General features: G+C 43.4%; 1 pseudogene; it reads left to right on the top strand.

The window, feature by feature from the left end:
- Positions 1-12,491: 12,491 nt before the first annotated feature.
- LOC116661934 lies at positions 12,492-15,211 on the top strand (annotated as a pseudogene).
- Positions 15,212-22,536: the final 7,325 nt, after the last annotated feature.

Raw genomic sequence — 22,536 nt, 5'->3', positions numbered from 1 at the left:
CCAGAAATTTAGAGCCCACAGTCACATTCACCAAGAAACCTTAAGCAGGGGATTTGGTGTAAAGTGGTTCTGGACTGGTTGCGTAGAGACTATAGGGTTAAAGGATATGAACAAAGAAATTGACTTTCAACTTGCAGGATTGTCTATAATCTTCCCAATGACTCCACTACTCCAGTTTGTTCTGCCTTCATGGACTCACACAGAGACAGTCTACCTTGGAAGCCAAAGTTGGGTAACACCTTAACCATAATCATCATTCTCAGCTCCTTTCTGTACTGTCGTTACTTGAATGGGACTGTCACCCTAGCTGGATCCTGAGTCCTCTCTTCAACCATCCAATTATCTTCCAAATGAGTTGAATGGATATTCTGCCTAAATGTCCAGTTTTAACAGGTCACTAAATAGCTGAGTGTATTGAGTAGGGCACTCTTAGGCAATCCTGGAACCCCAGACCACCAGGGGTCATTTGAGCCCATTTTTGATGAATCAATATCCACACAAGTTACATAATCAAGGCCATAAAGGTGAGCAAAGAATTTGCTGTGCAAGGTAGCTGTAACATCAGGGCCAGCCCTGTCCACTCTGCCTAAAATAAAACATGTTAATATCTAATATTAAAAGTGATAAGACTTATGTGCGTTGAGCTCCTAATATGTGCAAAAAATGTTAGATGTGCCTCATTCACATGACCTTATTTCATCATCTTAAGATGAAGTGCATGTTTTCTCCTACTCCAGAACAGCACAGATAGAGAAACAGATATCTGCAAACAAAAGAATATACTCCGGGTATTTTAAGCACGTATATTTAAGCACTTAGTGCAAATAATTGTAAGAAGGGCTGGAGGGATAGGCTCTAGCTGTCATATTAGTTTTCATGGTATTAAGGATACCAATACTTCTGCCCATTGGAGCAGATGCTGTTAATGCTGTTTTTACCCTTTTAGAACTCTCAACCATTTTTGTGCACCTCAGGTCCCCTGTACTTTTACTCCCAACAGCCAGAATCTGTGGCTCTTTCTCACAGGACTGCCCACAGTCTACCAGAACCCCCTTTGTCTGTAAGCATGAAGAGCCAGTATCTCGTAATTTAAGCCATCCAGAGAGCAGCCTTCAGCTAATGATTGATCGATATGTAGGTATAAATACCTCAGCTCTCTCGCCCCTGACTAGGACAACTCTGAGCTGTGACCTACGTTGTCTCCAGAGCTCCCCTGCTGGGTTATGTAAAAATGATCCTCTAGGAGACTTTGGTTGATAACAAAATATTGCTTGGCTTTCTTCTACTCCCTAGTCCACTTCCCCACTTTCCTGTTGGTACATTTTTTTGGACCACTTCCTTGAGCTATTACTCTTACCTGATTCCTTGGTCAAAGGCAGCTTATGGGGAACCTAATCTAAAGGTACTGCCAAGTTGTTTTCCAAAATATTTCTCAATTTATGCTCTTACCTTCAATATATGTGTTCCTATTTCCTAACTAGTACTTGGTATTGTCAGAGTCTAAGTTTTTGTCAATCATATTGTTCTAATTTCCTTGTCATGATTAACTTTATAGATTGTTAAATGTGCATGTTAACTTTTCAGAGCAACCACTAAAAGAATAGAAATATGGTATATAACTTCTTAACTAGTGGAAGAAAATAATGAAATAATGCAAGGAACTTAGAATCTTTTAATTACAAATAATCACCTCTCAGGGTAAATATTCTTCTCGTCATTACTTTAGCTTCATTATTTTTAAATCTTACAATTAAATATTTGTACTACTGTTTGCTTAGATTTAACCACATATTTACTATTTTTTCTTTTTGCTTATCATTCCTTCTTTCAACCCAGACATTTTTACTGGAATCATTCTCCTTCTTCTGAAGTATATTGTTTAGATGTACTCATTTAATGATGATCTACTGGGGGAAATTCTATGTCTTTCACTTTCTGAAAAGGTATTTTATCCTCATTCATTTAAAAAAATTATCTCTGTTGAGTCCCTGTCATTTAAAGAATCACCCATACCTTTGTTTATTGCACTATTATGTCCCAAAACATTAGTGATGCAATAGTTCTTAAATGACTATTCTACTCTCGTTTCCTTCATCCACGGGCATCAGTTCTGCAGGTTTTGGTACAAATGCTTTTGATGTTTGCACATGAGCAGACAGGAATACTATGTCACAATAGCCACCTGGCCAACAATTTATAAGACTATGATTAATTATAAGAAACATCCTGATATTAGAAATTTTAAAATGTGAAAAACTTCAGTCATAGAATTGTTGAAACAGGATTACTCCATGGTCTTTTAGCTTCCATTTTTACTGTTAATAAATCAGCTGTCAGCCTAATTTTGTGTTTGTTCTTTGGTTGTTTTAAAGATCTTCTCTTTGTATTTGATGTTCTGCAGTTTCCCTCCTGTTTATCTAAATATGCATTCCTTTTTCTTTTCTTATATTTAAAAATATGAGATAGAAATTACATCCACTAAAGGATAAAAATCTTAAACATACAACTAGATGAATTTTTACATATGTATACAGCAGTGTAACCACCGCCCAGATCAATGTATAGAATATTTCCAACATTCAAAAAGGTGCTTTCATGCCCCGTCTCTGGCAGTAGCCCCTCAAGTGTAAATGCTTTTCTGACTTCTTTCACCATGGATAAATTTGACCCATTTTTGAACTTATCATAAATGAAATCATACGGTAGGTACTCTATGTGTCTGTGAGATTCATCTGTGTTGTGTGTTTCAAGTGTTCATTCTTATTTATCAGAATATAGGCTGATGGGTCTCTGGGAATATCTCACTGTGTTTTTACTCTGCATTTCTATTATTACTAATGATACTGAGTACCTCTTCATATGTTTACTGGCCACTTTGCTACACTCTTTTATAAAATGCTCATTAAAATTTTCACCTATTTTTAAAATTGGTTTATCTTCTTCTTATTGATTGATGGCAGTTCTTTATATATTCTTGGTGTTAATGTCCTCCAGCCAAAGACCACCAGGAACACACTTGTCATTGAACAAACTGAGTTTATTACTCATTGCAGCAAGTGAGAACACACACCTTGGAGGCCATAAGGCAGCTCAGTAAGAAGGTGTTAGAAAAGATTTAGTAAAATATTTGGGTTTGGGTTGGGTAATTTGGGGACAGTTTAAGGAAGTGAGGCTTTGCTCTGAATTGGATGCTGTCAGGAAGTGGGGGAAATTGTATGATTGGGTGTCTTAATAAACATTATCTATAGGGAGGGCAGACTTATAATTAGTGCTTTTTTGTGTCCTGTTTTAAAAATTTTTGCCAAACCTAGTATTATAAAGATACTCTCCTTTATTTTCCTCTGAAACCTTAATTGTTTTAGCTTTCAAATTTAAGTCTATAATCCACACTGAATTAATTTTTATGTATGCTGGGAAGTAGGGACCAATGTTCATTTTTTTCAATATGGATATCTAATTGACCCAATAACATTTATTGAAAAGGCCATTCTTTCTCACACTGAATTGAGATGATGTCTTTGTCATAAATCAGGTGACCATATAAGTGTGGATTTCTTTCTGAATTGTTTATTGTATTCCATTCATCTATCTGTCTATCTTTGCACTAATACCACATGCTTTAATTCCTGCTTTTTTTGTATATATATATATTTTATTGATGTATAGTCATTTAAAATGTATCAATTTCTGGTGTACAGCATAATGTTTAAGTCATTCATGAACATGCACATTTTCCTTTTCATATTCTTTTCCACTATAAGTTACTATAAGATATTGAATATAGTTCCCTGTGCTATACAGTATGAATTTGTTGTTTAATTCCTGGTTTTTTTTTTTTATAATAAGCCTTGATGTCCATCAATGTAAGTCATCCAGCTTTGTACTTCTTCAGTATTGACTTGGCTAGTCTAGATTCTTTGCCTTTCCATATAAATTTTAGAGTCACATATATTTTCCTTATGGTTAATAATTTTTGTATCCTGTTTAAGAAACCTTTGCCTAACCCAGGATCATGAAGATATCCTCCTGTATCTTCTAAAGCCTGTTTGATTTTGATTGGAATTGCTTTGAATCTAAAAACAAATTTTTGCTTCAGCGATTCTTGCAATTTTTCTGAAATTTAAAGTAATTATCTACATTTTAAAAAGAGAACAAAAGGGAATGTATACACGTGTGTGTATGCATTTTCCTACTGATGATGCTTTTGTTGTTTCCAATTTTCAGGGACTATGAACAGGCTGCTGCTTATGATTCTATAGGTTTGTCACTTCTAAGTGCTTGTTACCAAGCGAATGACTGAGGCTACAATCCAGCCCCAAGCCAGCTCACCGAGCCAAACAATGAGACTGCATCCATACTTACTATGGGTTGCTCTTTTTTAAGCATAAAAATACAATTTTCTTGACACGCTGTGCACACCTGAGGCTGCTTTCTCCATAAGGGGGAACCTTTTATTAATTTAGACAAAGACACAATACAGCTTAGCAGAGGTCCTAATCATACACACACATTTTTTTTAACGCTGCAGTCAACATCCTTATTGGAATTGCATGCTTGTAGGGTATGTCTTTTTTAATATGTATTTTTATTCAAGTATAGTCAGTTTACAATGTTGTGTGTAGGGTATGTCTTAAACTTTACAAGGAATTGCCACATTTATCTCCAATTTTGTTGGACACTGTCATAAGGAGTATATGCGAGTTCTCATTTCTCCATATCCCTTCAACAATTGATATTGTCATTATTTTTACTATTACCAATATATTAGTTTTGAAATGGGATAGCATTTTTATTCTATTTAAAGTCTGATTATTAATCTGATTGTGTATCTCTTTGAATGTTCCTTGCTTGGAATTAATTGTTCATATATCTTTTGGATGTCTTCCATTTATCCTTCCATAACCACTCTTCTCCACCCTACTCTGTACCAAGGAGGTTGACCTTTATGGACTGCATAAATGGCTCCCCTGCCTTCTGGCATCTGGTTGAGTTTGGCCAATGGGAGGGCTCTGTCTCTATCAGATTGAAAAGTGGCTGTGGCTGAGTTCCCCTACCAAAAGCCACAAATCCTGTCCAGTGATTCTCTTCTATAGCTATTGTGTTCTAATAACCACTCCCTGCCATTACTACTCCTACATGCTTTGGTGGGCGGTAACAGCTCCCTATTTTTGCTAGCCTCAGTGTGTTTCAAAATCCCTTGTTGGTGTTAGTATTAGTCAGCTATTGCTACAATAATGCTGAAATCTCCCCCAAACTTTTGACATTCATCTGTTCTCCTTGCTCATGTACTCTGGACTGTCTGGGGCTATTTTGCCTCACAATGCAGTTAGGGTGGGCTTGGCTCTGTAATGCAAATTGTGTTCAGATCTGCTCCACATGACTTACTGCATAGCTCAAAGGAGGATGCAGGATCAACAACTACCAAGGGCAAGCTCTTCTCATGGTGATCACAGGAAAGCAAGAAGACTAGCAAAACCACACAAGCATACTGAAATCCTCTAAGTATCATTATGTCTGATCATATCGCAGTGATGAAAGCAGGTGCACGACGAAGCCTAGATTCAGCGGAACAGGTGTGTCCACTCCATCCCAAAGGGGGGTGGGAGTGAGGAGTGAATCTTTGCACAACAATTATCCACTCTGTCACAATTTCTTTTCACCATACCCAGACCCTTTTACATTGTCTTTTCCTTTGATTCTCCCTCATTACCGCAGTTGTGCGTACCATTTGTTTCTTATCGGGACCCAGATTAAGACTATATCATTCTCACAAATTTCTATAAATTTTCCAGGTTTCAGAGACACACATTAACCCCCGATTTTAGTGCAGCTTCTTTCTTTCCTTTTTTGTGTGGATCCCAACCTCTCCAAACTCCCTGGTCCATCTATGGCATCAACCCCTTCCCATCTTTTATGACCCATACTAACAAATGCGTATGAGTATTTCTGTATTTTTCTTCATACCTAGCTAATCGTGTGCGTGTGTGTGTGTGTGTGTGTGTGTATTCTTATGTAAGCCTTTTGAGGTTAATGTTCATTTAATAAAAGGTGGGGTACATTAGGCAGTTTTCTGCATATTGTATTTCAAAACCTTGCAAAAAATCTCTCCAAATTAGCTGTTATAGAGCTATCTTATTCTTTTTAAGTACTGAATTATGTTCCATCATGTTGATTTGAGTTCCCCACTGATGAATGAAGTGGATGATGTGATTTGCTGCCCAGATCCCACCTTTAGGGTGGAGGCACTCATTAACCCCGCTTCCAGCCTACTGAGACTCACAGCTGAATCACTCTCCAGGCATTGCTATAGGTTGAAGGAGCTGCCTTGCCCAGGGGTAACTACTTCCCCCAGGTAAGACCACATCCAATGACTAGTCAGTGTGGAGGCACAAAGGCCTGGCCTCACCTCCTCCATTCATAATTTTTCTGAATGGCCCTCCTAGCTTTAGATAGCCCTGTAGGATCCGCTGAAGCCTCTATTGCAACTGCATGGCTCTTCAAATTCTCCCTCTACTCAAACCTGATTCCCTTACTCTCTTATAAGTGTTAATGAGACCTGTTTCTGGGGAAACTTACAATATTTGGTGCTAGAAATGGTCCTAAGAAATATATTATGAAATAGGGTTTTGGAGCGCAGTTACCTGACAGCTGGCTAGAAATGGGGACTATATCCCTGGGGATAAGGGATGTACTAATGACCTCTGTGATGTGGGAGTGGTGTAACTGTCAATACTTTCCCTGGTGGTGAGCAGAGATTGCACACCAATGGATGGAAATTTAGTGGAAGGAACAGTATCTCTGGAGTTTAAGTGGTTCAGAGGAAGTAGTAATTATAAAGATTGTGAAAATAGATGATTGTTACAAAAGGCTACTGATGAACTGCAGAAAGACAATGAAAGGCTAATGGTGATTAAACACCGATTTAATGGAAAGTCAAAAACCAAAGTGCCTCATCTAGAAGAGAGGTAGCGAAGTCGAAGGTTGGCCTGTAAGCTTTAGTCCTCTTTGTCCTGCAGTCCAAGTCTATTTGTGCTTTCTACCACACATGAAGCTAACCCATGCATGAAACAGCCTCAGCCTTTCCCCCTCTCTTTCATGTATTCTGGAAAAATAACCAAAATTTAAAATGAGGCAAAAGTAATTCCATGGCCTTTTAACATTATATCAGAATGCTACCTTGCAAGGCCAGCTGAGGCTTATCTGCCTGTCAGGAAATGTAACTTTCCCAGCGACAGAGGAAGTAGCAGGCGCTTTTTGCAGCACTGCTGACTTGATGGATTAGCATGAAGAGAAACGTTAGGAGGAACGTTTTTTCGCTTTTCTGCCCATTAGAGAAAGTCATACTTTTATTGCCCCGCAGGCTACCAAGCAGGTCTGTACCTGGACTGACAACAGCAGTTCTGCACTCCCTTCTCCTCCACTTAACAACCAAGGTGCTATAAAGGTAAACGCTTTCTCTCAACCACCTGTCATGGTGCTGGTTCTCTGAATAATGGATTAAATAAAACTTTGACAGGTGTTCACCAACAAATGTGTGGGAGTCACGATTTGTAAAAATTAGGTATTGTGCTTCCAAGCAGCTTTCTGGAAACGAGGAACTCTGCCCCCAGAGCCTCCTAAGCTGATTCCTCCTTACATCGCCTGGGCCAAAATGAGCTCAGGAGCCATTTCCCCAGGGGCGCGGAACCCACTGGTTTGGAAGAGTCAGCATCCGGGACTGGATGATCACCAGTGGGGCTCCATCACCAGCACCCTCACGGGGCTTTCTATTCTGTTCTCTAATGCAAGGCTCAACACCAGCCACAGCACGGCAGGGGACATACCTTCTGAGCAAGTCATGGACCCCATTTACCGGACCAGGGAGGGAGAGGTGCCATATTCACTGAGACTCAGTTTCTTTTTGAACAGCGTCTGACATTTATTGAAAATAAGGAAAAGACGTTTGTCCAGGTAGTGTAGAAGAGCTGGGCAGAGTGCAGGGGTCACCGTGTTGAACAAAGGCACACATCAGAGACACAGCTGCAAACTCAGAAGAGAACCGGATTCTGGGCGAAACTAACAGGTCCACAGGAGACAATGAGCGACTCGATTCGGCTGCCAGGCACCCCTGGGACCTGGCGGCCACCTGGCAGGAGCAGAAGATGTCTCTGGGAGTAGGGAGGGAATGGGTCCCGCTGAAGGCGAAGGGCTGGCCGGCCCCTCCAGGCTGGGTGGCGAGCTGCTGGAGTCATTGTCCAGGGGCTGTGGCCAGCTCAGATACCTCCCGGGTGAGTCCGGACCGCTGAAGGCTGTAGTGTGTTGGCGGGACGCGGTGGACCGGGATGGCAGCGGCAGTGGCAGCGAAGGTCTCTGGGCACCTGGATGCGGGCCTGGCAGTCGGGCAGGGGGCGGGCGGCTGGCAGCGGCCGGGCCGTGGGTGGTCTGTCCCGTGTGTAACGGGAGCCCGGCTTGCAGCTGGAGCGCAGGACCGAGTCCAAGTGTGCATGGGAGGGGCCGGGCTGGCCGGAGAGGGCGGCGGCCGCCTCAGAGCCAGGCCCGGCGGCGGCGGCGGCAGCGGGAACCTGGAGCGCTATTCCTGGAACAAAGGCAAGCACTACGCGGGAGGGGACGCGAGCGCGGGGGAGATCGCGGCGACTCGAAGGTGAGGGAGGGAGGAGGCGCGGCGGGAGGACGCCCGTGGCCATCTGGGCGGCGGCGACTGGCGCAGCGGACCCTCCCCCGAGCACCCGCCCCCAGGCCCGAGGGGCTCCCGGCCTAGAAGTCCTCGTCCTCCACCCAGCCAAAGACCCGCTTCATCTCGGCCAGGAAGCCCCGGTAATCGTTGAGGAGGGGGCTCTGCTTCCTGATGTAGGGGATCACCCACTGCAGGGCCGGCCCGGTGAGGCGGGTGATGAGGAACGTCACCTTCAGGGCATCGCTGGAGAACAGGGTCTCGTCCACTAACATGTAGGCGCCCGTCTGCACGATGAACTCCGGGAGCCGGTCGGTGTCGCCGTCAAACGTCTCGGGGAAGGGAATGGGGTTCCTCCACCGACGCGCCTGGGGCCGGAGGGGCAGGGCCAGGAGGGCCTTGATCAGCTGCACTCGGCCGTCCATCGCTCCTGGCTCGCTTTGCTGGGCTCCGCGGGGCTCGGTGGAGGTCCGCGAGGAGGCGTGGCGGGAAGTGCGTGTGTGCGGAGGCGGGCGCGGGGTTCGTGCGGGCGGGGCCATGGGCGGTACCCGGCGCCGGCGTGGCTCCGCCCACAGGCTCGGGCGTTCTCTAGTGCGCAGGTGCGGCATGGGGGCCTAGCTCGACAGGGACTTGAGGGTGATGGGGAGGGGCTAAGACCCCTCGAGGAGGCGTGGTCAGAATCGGAGGGGCGGGGCCGAGGTTTCCTGAGGTGGGACGCGGGAATCTTTTAAGTGTTGAGGGCTCAGCCCACATATTGGGTGTTCTGTAGTGCGCAGGTGCAACTCGGGGGCGCGCTCTCGCTTGAGGGGCGGGGCCACAGTTGGAGGGGCGGACCAAGGTTTCCCTAGGCCGGCTGTGAGCGAGGGATGGGGACCATGGGAGGAGCTCTGGACAGTGCTGTAAATTATTAGGGAGGATTCCACAGCACGTACAGGACAGAGTCCCTTCTTGGACTTGAAGAGTCGTCCCTTTTCAGCCCTCCGCCCCTCAGCCCTAGTGTATTCTTTGTCGACCTTTGCACCCAGACCCCACTTGAGTGCGGTTCTGTAAACACATTTTCCTATTTTTGCTTTCATTACTCAGCTGGGGAAGTATCCCACCGCTCTTTGTAGTGTGATTGCCTTGCACTATAATAGGAAGTCTCCAAATATTAGTCAGCATAATTCAGAGCAGCATATTCAAAGAATATTGCACCATGACCAGTTAATGTAAAGAGAGTTAAATTATAAGAAATCTCTTAATTTAGTATATAGAGACCAAAGATTATCAGTATAGAAACCGAAAGATAAAAGTAAGAGGTATTGAATGCTTTTCAAATATGACGTTATACATTTCCATACGTGAGAATAAAGGAAAGGAATAACTAAGACATTAACCACCTCAAGAAGGGAAAACTAATCATTACCAGTATATCTGAATTCATTTGTATGGCTGAGTACAAAATTGATATAAATTCTTCACATGCTTTCACATATGCAGAAAATAAACAGTTAAAATAGTGCTGTTAGTGATTCAATTCAGAAAAGCAATTTAAAAGAAATGGTGTTTAGGAATAGACACCAAAAATCATAAAAGCCACTTAAAGAACATTTTGTAAGGCTAAAGAGGGAATACAAAAGAATACTCAAGCAAACACAAATGCATACCCAGGTCTGAAGTTGCACGACATCTTAAAGATGTTAATTTTCCCTATGTGAGGAGAGAAACTATGGACTCAAATACTGCCAGGAGGTGTACATGCTCCCTTAGGCGTTGGAGAAGCTGAAGAAGTAGACTCAGATGGAGCTGGCTGAGCCACAGAGCCAGCTGCTGCCCCATACCAACAAGGCGACAGCACGTTTGCCTCCACCTGCTTGAGTTGCAACAGTGCTTGGTGCTCCCATGACCTGCAAGTGCAAAATATATCTTGTGGATCTGGCTTATCCAGAATTATTCACAAGTAAAAAAAATTCAAAGTGTATGAAACGCTAGTTTTCTGACATTGGACATCAAGCAGCCAGGGTGATGTTCCCTAAGAGTGAAAAACACATAAAGTAAACCCTAGAGTTATCTCAGCTTACTGTCAGAAGAAGACATCCAACCTGCCTGTTTTGTTTGTTTATGTGTATATGTTGGTTGGTTTGTTTACACTTGCTGATCCAAAAATGGAAAGGGGGGGCAGTTAAAGCTCAGTGGTACAGCACATGCTTAGCATGCATGAAGGCCTGGGTTCAATCCCCAGTACCTCCATAAAATTTTTTTTAATATATAAAGTGCATATAAGAGTGTGAAATATCAGGCACTCTTATACTAGTGGAAAGACTATTAAATATTGCAATCCCTTTGGAGGATAATTTGGCAGTATATGTTTAAAAAACAAACAAACAAACAAAAAACCAAAATGTAAAGCAGATGTGAGAAGTCCTCCAAGTCTCCCAAAGTTTCCTCTTGGTTCTTGCCCTCTAGGTCCTACCTTTCTAGTGAGGGTATTTAAAAGCCTCCTCCTGTTAGGCCTCTTTCCCCAGACCCAGGCCCCCTCCATCCAGACCAGGCACCTCTTATTGCCACTTAGTCCCTCTGAGGGCGTTAGTTAGGGTGGGAGGGTGAACCAGCCCCAAGTACTCCCTGGCCTGTGGACGGTGACAGGTCAGAGAACCTCCAACAGCTGAGGGAAGTCATCATAACTTGGCTGGGCAGCCCGTAGATCCAGGCATCCAAGCTACATCTGAATTGTGACAAAGATTCAGTACTGGATTCCTATCACAAGCTTGGGAAGGCCATCTGTTGCCACCCGTGGTTGTGCTAGGCTGAAACGGAATCTGGTTGGTCATAATACCCCAAATGTCACTGACCATCTGCTCACCTAACTCCTAAGTCACCATCAAGAACAGCATTTCTGAGGCTCTCTGGAGAGAGGGGCACACACTGTGGGGACAGTATATACTGGCTGGGGTGAGGGTGAGAGCAGCTAGGTGGGAGTAGCTCACACCCTAATGGGCATCTCACTCCTTAACACACAGAACTTAATAACAGGGATATAAAGTTCCAGCTGTGATGGGAGACCACGGGAGCTTCTCCGACCTCCATGTGCTGGGGAAGCCCTCAGGGAGGATGTGAGATGTTGCAGCTTGGGGTCTCTAGACTGAATAGTACAAAGAGTTGCTGACACCTGCAGCCCAAGATCTTCATGAAATCCCAGAAGGAGACCCGTGCCCACCTGCCCAGTGGGCACATCTTCAGTCAGGACAGATCATCACAGTCTTGCTCTCTTTTCCCCTGGAAGACAATTTTAAGTCTACAATGCAAACATTCCTTAGGCAGCTGAAATGTCATCTCAAAATTCTCTGGCACTGGGCTTCCTAAAACCAGTTTTCAACTAAAAATGCTAATTTGTAAGGCATTTAATACATGCTCAGCTTTAGAGAGGAAATATAATTCCAGTTTATGGAAAATTTTACACAAACAGTGGGTGGAGTATTGACATAATTAAGGAGTAAGCAATGTCAAAAAGATTCTGACCCTGACTTAGATATGTTAATTCTGGCTCTTCAAAGCCAGGTCTCACCTCTACACTCACAAGACTGCTTTCTAGACTCACCCATGACTCTCTGCCCGAGGGTTTTTTCCTCATGATTGGTGCATGCTGGACATGACCCAAAGCCAATTGGAAGTGCCAGAGATTTATTACCCCTGGAGGTAGCTTAATGAAATGATGGTTGGGTTTTTAGTGGCTACATACTGCAGCTTCTTGTCCCATACTTGGAATGGATTTGAGGTGTATTCTGCTGTCTCCCATAGTCCCCTACTCCCCCAATAAGCTCCAGTTACCCACAGTGGTAACTTTCTAGATCATCCCCCTTAATTGGCTGCCTTCCTCCTAAGTCTCATTCCCCTACACCTGTACCGCTGCTCTCTGGGATTCCCTCTCAAGCAAGCTATTTGTATCCGTAGGTCTGTCTCAGAGTCTGTTTCATGGAAACGCACACACAGACACCTTATATATTACAAAAGCATTTAAGTCACCCCGGCACTTGAATGTTTGGCTAGGCTCCAAGTTATTTTGCACCAATATTTGACAGATATACTCTCTACCATTATTTTTCTCTTGGGTATTACTGCTTGCCTCATTAGCTCCCTTTTTCTTTTTCTCTATTGATGCATTATATCAGGAACACAGAAAGATACGGGAGAGAGTATAAGTAATGCCTGTATATCACCTGCCAGCTAAGGAGATAAAACTTCAAACACAGTGCCTCCGTTTCTCCCTCACGTAAACACTCTCCTGAATTTAGGGTTTGCCATCTCGTATCCGTGGAACTATTATGTAGAACAAGCAAGGGTCAAAACCCAATCATTTTGAAGCTTCCAGGTTGGTGAATGGGTGGAGATGCGGGGAGACTGGCACGCCTGGCGAGGGCACGGAAGTTCCATGTCCCTTCCTCATATCTGCCCCCTGCATCTCTTCCTTCTGGCTGTTCCTGAGTTGTATCCTTTTATAATAAACCGGTCATCGAGTGCTGGAAAACCGCCTATGTTTGGTGATTATTAAGCTGAGAGACACCAGAAAGAAATTACTTTTAATTTACCAAACAATGGTATTTTAACAGCAGTGATAAAAGTGTATAGTATTCGGGATTGGATCATTCACTTCTTACAGCTTATTATAGTCTTTTAGATGCATATATGGCAAAGTCTATAAATCCAGACTAGACTGCTCTCTATACATCACTTGGGTATGAGAGTTGGGCACATAATTTCTTCATGTATACAACTGTGTTAATTCCTGGTTGGCTGATTTACATGCCTGTGGTGGTTTTGTACTGCTTTTGTTTAAAAGAATTCTCAGGCAAGAAAAAGATTCCTAGTGCATTATGCATATTGCTGTATCCAGGCCTTATTCTGATTGACTGGACATTTTCAATATAATTCTGTGAGTCTTGGCTTTGCTTTGTGGGGTGTTCTTGGAGTATCTTGTGATAGGGGCGTGCCAGGGCACTGGCATTTTGTTTAGCTATAAATTATAAACAGATGGACCTCTGTCACTCCTTACCTTTTTTTTTTTTTTTTTTTTTGCTTTTCATTTGGCAAGTGTTTTTAAAAGGGCCTCAAAGGAAAGGGATTTGCTTTGTTAATTAAGCTAGCTTGTACTATTGTGGCTCCTTTCCTCTTTTCCTTCTCTGCTTGGCTGCCATTCTTTACAGAATGGGAACAAAGCCTCCAAGTTCTGAGAAGACTCTTTCCAGGTGATCCTGGATTATTTGAGTATAGGGGACCCAATGTTTGGTGCAGCTTCTGTGTCTTTCTGAAGATCCAAGATATTTTGCCACATCACAGCCAGATTGTAATCAGCTTTTATTTTACATTTTTAAGCCCACTTCCTCAGGTAAAATAAACACTTCAGCTCTCTCCCCAAAGATTCAAATTTACTCTAATTAACTGTACACTATCCTTTTTTAAAAAAATGTTCTTTTCAGGTACAGGAAAAGTTCATTCTCTTGGTATCATTACCAGTCTACTTAGTTTTAAGTGAAATTCCGTTCATGCCTACTTGGTTTTTACTTGTGTAGCCACATTTAGTATGCTACCTCTTCTCCTGAAGGATGAACTCCTGATGCCCTCAGCTGTGACAATGATGGCATTTTTTTTATAGCTCGTGCAACTTCCTTTTCAATATTTGAAAAGGCTTCTGAAGAACTGCAGTTGAAATCCTTTTCCATTTCTGTAAGAAATATCTTCCATGTTTTACATTTCTTCCCAGAATTAGAGATGTATTTCTTATTTTAATAATCATGATGGTCCTTTTGACACTGAAGACTCTCACTGGATCCTCCTCAAAACATTACCGGACTTATTTTCTGTATTGGTGTGTTTGTATCCTGTTTGAACTTCCTGTTCTTCTTGGTGTACTTAAACATTATGGTCATGTGGAAATCCAGAAATGGAAAAGATCAGAAGAAAACCAACTGGCTACATCCCCAAACAAATGTGAAAATGTTAACAGTACTAAAAGGTTTCGTGAACATTTTGAGAATTATGGAATTATTGGAAAGGAAATGGTGAAAAGTCATTGTTGTCTACCTAAAATAAATATATATGGAGACCAAAGCCCAATGGAAATTTTTATTTTCTAACTATTGAGTAGCCAAGACATATTGTAGTTTTACAAGGCAGAGAGATTAAACTGTGTTCTTATTTCCAAGAATGCTGATTTACATGAATGCAATTAAACAATGAATTTTCCTGAATTTAAAGCCAAGTGGTTCGAGTGAAGGCTTTTTGATTACTCATGATCATTACTTCTAAACTTCCAGGATCATTCTGTTTAAGTTAAATGGCCTTGTACAGGATTTCACCCTTCGGTTCTTTTTTGTTAGAACATGATTCAAGGTTACCACTGCCATAAGCATTGATTCATATCATGGTTCATGTTAACCTGGCCCTGTTCATTCTGTGTGACTTCAATTAGCAGAAGCCCATCTTTACTATAGTATTCAATTCGTAAAAATAATGTATTAAACTCATGTTGTAGTTTCTTATGTAAAGATGTGTTTTCTTAAATCTCTGTGATGAAAATAAAACAATAATTTTACCACTAAAAAACCAATAATTTTGTTCCCTAACCCCTCCCAATGACCCAGCCACCTCCATTCTACTGAGTTCTTTCTTCCCTGCTCCCCGTCATCAATCCCAGAGTCAGCCTCATGACGTTTTTGATCACTATCAGGTAACAGAATGTCTCTGGTGACCTTAGTGTTCCACAGCATCAGTATTGAGTAGTTGGTATGTCCTGCCCAAGTTAATGATCACAACTCTAATCTTCTTGTGGTGTCAAAGCCTCTCCCAGCTCAGGCCTGGCCCAGGCTGAAGCCTGCAGGAGGAAAGGAGCGCAAGTCATGGTGTGATACTTCCACGGGGACTCAGCCAGCCTCTGCTGCCCTCCCCTTTTGCAACCACTAGTTCCCCAGGGTCTGCTGAGCAAAGGGAGGGACAAGAGTTCAGGGTAATGGCAAGTATCTCTTATCTGGATGGCGTTTAGCAGCTGTTTAAGTCTGACTGTTTAAATGTTCTCTCTCGGTGAGGTCTTTCATGGCTGCTTTGGAGACCCCATCTCTGGGCCTCGGGCCCCTGTAGTTCCCTGACACAGAGCCTCTACATGGAGAACTGCCCCTCCCCTCCCAGTCACTCCCATTGTAAATTTATTTGTGCTTCTGACTTCTTCCCACTGCCTCCCTCAAGCTTCAAGGGAGACAACGCAAGACCTCCAAGTGGCCTCCTTGAAGTCCTAATCTCTCTAGTAAATTTGGACATTTTCCACTTGTAAACTCGGTGGTTTTTCCAGCTTCTCTCAAGAGGGCCCTTCTTGACTCCAAATCCCTCTGATTCTGCTATGTTAGTAAACATTCTCCACAGGTGAGCAGCCAGAGTTCACATGTCTGTGGCCTTTGAAAGGGAGCATGGAGAAAGGTCAGAAGTACAGACGGCATAGGAACAAAAAACACATCAAACCAAAGGAGGGATAACGTAGCTTCAATTTTAATGGTTCCATCAGGGGAAAGATTTGTTGATCCACACCATTTTCTGGGATTTTTCATAATCCTCGAGGATTGTAGGTGGGTAAGTCACATGACTTTTAGGTAAAGGCCAGCTCCACCCCGGTGTTGTCTGTGTCAGTGTCCACAGCCACTTTGTCAAGTCTTCATCGTTTGTGTGCCTCCCCAGTTGCCTACCGAGTAAAAAGCTCAGCGTGTTTTTGGAGGTCAGGGTGGGTTTCAGGTACATATCTGCTATCCTTCTGATGATGGGCGTGGGCGTGCTGGGATTGACTTTAGTGGCTCCCCGATCCATGACTTGTTGACGCCACAGACGGCTTCAGGAAGAGAGCGCAACCGAGAAAGCCTGTGAAAGTTGATGGAATCTAGAATTACCTGTAGGAGAAATACCAAGTGGCCCCAGAAGCCCCTCTGCATTTCTGTCTCCTGAACACACGCATGTACTCATGCATAGACACACACACACACACACACACACACACACACACACACTTGGTCATAAGACCTTGAGGTAACACCTGATTTGAAATGCCAGCTTTATAATTTCTTTGATCCCCACATACTATGTGAAACTATTTCTAGAATCTCTATTTTGTTCCATTGACATATTTAACAATTCCTATTTCAATTGCTAATCCTATAGAGTAAATGTTAACATACAGTATGACAAGCTCCCCGCCTTGGCTAAGCCTTCACATTTTCTCTTCAAGGTAATTTTACAATCTAGTCCTCCAGTTCCATGTACATAATCAAAATCCTGTTATAATTTATGTTTGGGATTGCACTGAAGTCATAGACTAATTTAAAGAATCGATACCATTTGAAAAATTAGTCTTTCCTTCCAAAAACATGTTATTTAAAATATTATTTTAGGGTCTAAACAGGAAGCTCATAAAAAGTTTTATATATATTTTCCCTATGTTTTAAAAAAGTTAATTATATTTGTAGGTGTTTACAATGCTTGGGACAATCTGAATAGGACATTTTTCTATTGTATTTTCTAATTATTAGAAGAGTATGCAAAAATTATTTATTTTTTACGCGTTTAACTTATATCAACCAAACTTTCCTGATCTACTTGCCTTCATTTTTCCAGGAAGGCAATCCCTTAAGAAAAAGAGAGTTTTGCCACTTCCTTTTGCTAATGAAATACTGTACACTAATAATACTTCTTATCTCATTCTAACTTCTTTCAGACACTGAACACAGTATCTTAGTGTCTTTACATGGTTGTATGTGGGGTGGGGGGAAACCTGGATGATGAGCTTTCCTGGCCACTCAAGGAAGGGTGTGTATGACCTGGGTCCTTCTCATAGACCTCCATGCCTCAATTTCCTCAGTTGTCATGTGAGACTGACCACAGTAGGGTCACTAGTGTAGGAATATGTCAAATCTCATTGAAATAGTCACGGTAGTTTCTTAGGACAGCACTATGAAACAAACAAACAAAGAAACCAAAGCCCTGTCCTCACCATTATCCCTCTTATAGCTTATGAAGATCCATGTGCTACTGCTAGATAATACCCACTTGGATGACTCATTAATGTTAACTATATAGTTGTTCTATATCAGAGACTTGCAAAATATATGGCATGAGAAGTCTGGCTACTCACTACCAAAATTTCTACAGTTAAACACTCCATTTATGAGGTGAATGGTACATTAGAAAAGTAATTTCAGAGCTGTGGCCAAGACTGTATCTAGAAATTGAGCAGAAAGCAGAAAACTTTACCTGGGACTAAGTTCCTGTTTTGAACTTGAGGCTAAATTGCTGAAAATTGCCCAGTGGACCTATTAATATACAATGGATGTTGTTAACTCCTCACACATAATGGAGAGGTTTTGAATGAGCCAGGGAAACTCTCTCAGGAAAAGATAACTGAGTATCCTATTAAGGGAGCAGATATGGAGATGGTAGCCAAATATGGGTAGTATCTGCCCCCTCTTCTAGCACCTCTCAGTCACTCACTGTTTAGCCCTGAGCCAGAGGTAACCTAGGAGGTCGTAAAGTTCTGAGAGCCATTGTGAGTCATCATGACTTCTGGGGCCTAACCAATCAGGCCCTGGCACTCAGTATAAGACAGGGGGACAGAGAATTTTCCCTCTCATTCCTTGCCATCTATTCAGTACAGTCAGAGGAACCTGAGTGGTCTGGGAGGTAGAGTATCCAGACATACAAAGGTAATGTAACTTATTTGTACCATCGCCATCCTCATCCACCTGACGAGCCCCAACCCTACTAGATAAAAGGACTGTCATTTACTCAACCTGCCACTTGATCTATAAAGAAGTGAGCACAGGGTTTAGACACAGGCCTTCTTAGCTCCAATCCCAGCTCTGTGTGTCCTTGAGCAAGTCCACTTATTTCTCTTCTGAGCCAAGAATTGAGAACACAGTGGGCACCTGCCCCCCAACCCCTACCTTGGCACTGTGTCAGTTTCAAAAATTACTGCACAGGCTTTGGATATGTGGACGGTGTGTGTGGGGGGAGATCTACTGAGAGATGTGGAAGCCACAATGGACACTGAGTTAATCTTTCTCTGGGAGTGGTGGGGGCAGACTAGGGCAGGTTTGGAATGGGGGATTGAGCATTTTGGATTCCACATTCTCAGGTCAGTTTCCAGTTTTAGGGGATTAGGACATGTCTGACTTTGGCACAGCTTCCTGCTCTGTCCTGATTTCTCAGTGACACTCGGAGTCCTTGGCATTTGCTCCTCTAGGCCTGAAACAGATTTGTCAGCACCAAGTTCCCAGTTTTAGATCCTTTCATCCTTGAAATGCCTGTGGTGGTTTCCCTTTAACTAACTATTCTTGACTGATTCAGGTAACAAGGCAGAGAAGGTCTGCCTTTACCAAACATAAAAGAGAGTCTGGCCAAGGGAATAGGCAGTTACCATAGAGCATGAAGTGTCCAGCAGTGAATCTGCCAGCAAAAACTGTCAATGAATCTGTCAATAAAAATTGGTGAGGGCTTACACTTTAGTAGTTGGAATAGGAATCGAAAATATGTCAATGGCACACAATAGAGATTCTTGACACAGATCTATGTACATGACAGAATAAAAGAAATAATAAGGTTGACATTTCACATCAGATGAAGCCCCAAAGCAATGTCTTATGACCACTGCTGACAAGTGTGTGTGTGGCAGGGAGGTGGCAGCTGGGGGAGAGATCCCTGGGTCCAGTGGATGAAATAGGGTTCAATATCTTTTTCAGGCCTTCTTGGTTGTGCTCTCTTCCTGAAGCCGTCTGTGGCATCAGCCAGTCATGGATCAGGAAGCTGCTAAAGTCAGTCCCAGCTCGCCTAAGGTGACCATCAAGAAGAAGAAGGAAAAATGCCCCAATTCCGAGGTCTCCAAAAATGTGGTGATCTTTTTACTTAATAGGCAACTGGGGCTACACAGAAGTGATGTAGATTTGTCCCAGTGGCTGTGGATGCTGACCTAAGCCGCTCCAGGGTGGAGTTGGCTGTTGCCAAAAAGTCATAATACCTACTTGCCTATGCATGTCCATAATTTTAGAAAAAGCAAAAGAAATATGGAATAACAAACTTCTCTCTTGTTTCAGCTGTTAAAATAAAAGCTGCATTTTCACTCCTTTCGGCTTGATATGTTTTTATGCTGATACAGGTTTCCTGGGTCACACTGGAGCGGGAATTCTAATCATTCTAACAGTCTATACAGGGGCGCTCAGACAGAGGGATTTACACTGCAGGTCAGATTTCTTCCACCTTTAATCTGAACAAGAAAGCAAGGGAATATTTATGTAGTCCCAGGTCACTCAAGGACCCAAGACTCCTGTCCCCTGGCGTTTTGGAGAGACATCCACTGTGTTCCCCACTAAAACCTAGTTGCTTACCATGGGGAGAAGACATTGTTTAAGAACAGGCCAGGGGGTGAGGAGGGGTATAGCTCAGTGGTGGAGCGCATGCTTAGCATGCACAAAGTCTTGGGTTCAATCCCCAGTACCGCTTCTAAAAATAAATAAATAAACTAACTTAATTACCCCCAAAACAAACAAACAAACAAAAAAGAACAGGCCATGAGCCAAAAAGGACACTTAGAATACTCATTTTGTTATTTTGATGCTCATGAGAATATCATTTAGAAATTCCACAGCATCAAATAGTCTTTGTTGGTTCTATTTAATATTAAAAAAAATCATAACACAAGGCATTTAAAAATGGGGACATCACACCCTCAGGGCCTTCTAAAGGTAGTTGTTCTTGTCATTGCCCCCAAAGAAGTGGAATCCCAGGTCCCTTTATTTGTACCACGTGAAGTACACGTGTTCAGGCCACAGCCGGGTGAAGAGAATTCGCTGGACTGAAGCGAAGCCAGCCCGTAGGTCAACCAGACTGTGCGAGGGCTCCCACGGAAAGAGCCCCCAAGGGATGTGCTGCGAGTGTCAGATGCTCACTGGGAGAAACTGGAAATGGGAGTTACGTGGGAAATGGCATCCAGAGTGAGAGGGAAGCTGAGGGCGGACAGGGAGGGCTAAGAGCCAGGGGCAGGGGGGCTGGCGGTGGGAGAGCCTGACGACCAGTCAGATGTTCAGGCGGAACTCTCGCCGTCTCAGACTTGGCGGACCCCAGAACAACTGGTACCCACCCTCCACCTCTCACGGGGGTGGCCTGACCCTCCGCGGAGGACTGGCTGGTGACGGCGTCATCACACACACTCATGTGAGCTGTGACCACTCACCCTCAGGAGGGTGTGGACTCACGGGGAGTCTGGGTGGGTTCAAGACCAGAGAGGCTGTCCTCACAAAGGCTCAGTGGTGTGCGGGGCTTACAGAGGAAAAGACCCTCACTCACTGGGGGCACGAGGTCTCAAGGTGTCTCCTTGGAGGGCCTGGTTTGTCTCTCCAGAAGTCAGAACCACAAATGTGAAGAAGCCGATTGGGGAGTGCCTCACACTGTGTCACAGAAATACACACTGTTTCCTTCCACTCTTGGATTTCTGCCTGCTGCCTCTCTTTGACCAAACCCATCTGCTAGCCAGAGAGCAAGAAAGCCACGATAATGCAGTAAGTGGGTGTCAGTCCCCTGGGTCACAGAGCAGTGGAGAGAAGACAGTAGGATTTATCTGGTGGGACAAACAGAATAACGGAAACAATCCACCACTTTATCCACAGCCAGCACCCACTGTTGTGCTGCTCAGATGAAGGAACACTTCGCCCAACACAGGCAACATAGTGCCATCAGCCATCTTATCACTGAAAGGTGAGATCAACCTGGCCATTGTCCCATGTGGAGCCTAACCTTAGTGGTTAGCTATCAGTTTTGTTGCCCAAAGGCCTGAAAACGGGTGGGAGACAATGGTCAATGTCCGTTTCCAATTTAACAGAACCATGACTATGTTCCATTGGAGAGGCATTCTTGCCTTCAGTACTTTAACCTTTCAACCTTCCAAGCCCAACTTTGAGGGGAAGGAAAGGAAAAAAATCTGTAATTCTTTACATGTGATGCAATGTTTTTTGGGTATAAGAGTGGGAAGAGTCAGTTTCTACCCTCTCCTGGCCTGGGGAAGTTGGCACCATAGGCCGCTTGCGGTTCCAGAGCTTGATCTGCCTCCTCTAGGACAGCCCTCCAACCTCGCAGGCTTCTGTCCCTACATAGAAGTCTTCAGCACATCATTCCAGCACTGTGTGATGCTTCTGTGGAATGGTAAGACTGGTGGATTACAAGGGCCTGAGCTCATATACAAATTCAGTTGCTTATAAAGAGTTACTGGACAAAAGTAATGTTTTAAAGAATCCATGGTTTTGGAAAAGTTGTTCGTGAGTCTAAGAGTCCCAGATCTCATAGAATGACTAAGAATGAGGAAGGCCAATCTAAATCTTGGTACATAAGTTCCCTTTGGTGGAAAATTTAAAGTGCTCCCTGTATTGAATTAATACTAGATACATAATAGGTGTTTGATGAGAACTTAAGGAGATACTAAATAGTGCCTCTCATTTTCAGAACTTTAGAAATGCTACTTTCTAGGGAAATGAATGGAAGTGAGCCAGTGCTCTCCTTTTGTAGTTTTCTCAACCAGAACTGACTTTTACTAATCTCTCATGAAGTCAGTGGCTCTCTCATGAAGTCATTCAATAATACATTGATCTCAGCATCCTTGCATAAGGGACAAAGTGGTAGTTACAGCATGTTGTGGTCACGTCCTAGTCACCCACTGGTGAGGGAGGGATTCCCTGGCCTAAATACTATGAGATGCCCGAACCCATGATATCCAGTCCTGCACAAATGAGATTGGCAGCAGTGATAAGTCACATATTCTCATAGCCCAGGAAAGGAGGACACGGCACATCATGCAGGACCACTCAGGGTTTGCA

The sequence above is a fragment of the Camelus ferus genome, chromosome X (genome assembly GCF_009834535.1).
Source record: "Camelus ferus isolate YT-003-E chromosome X, BCGSAC_Cfer_1.0, whole genome shotgun sequence".
Lineage (NCBI taxonomy): Eukaryota > Metazoa > Chordata > Mammalia > Artiodactyla > Camelidae > Camelus > Camelus ferus.
Note: the sequence above shows the minus strand (reverse complement) of the source record. Positions and strands in the feature narration are given on the sequence as shown.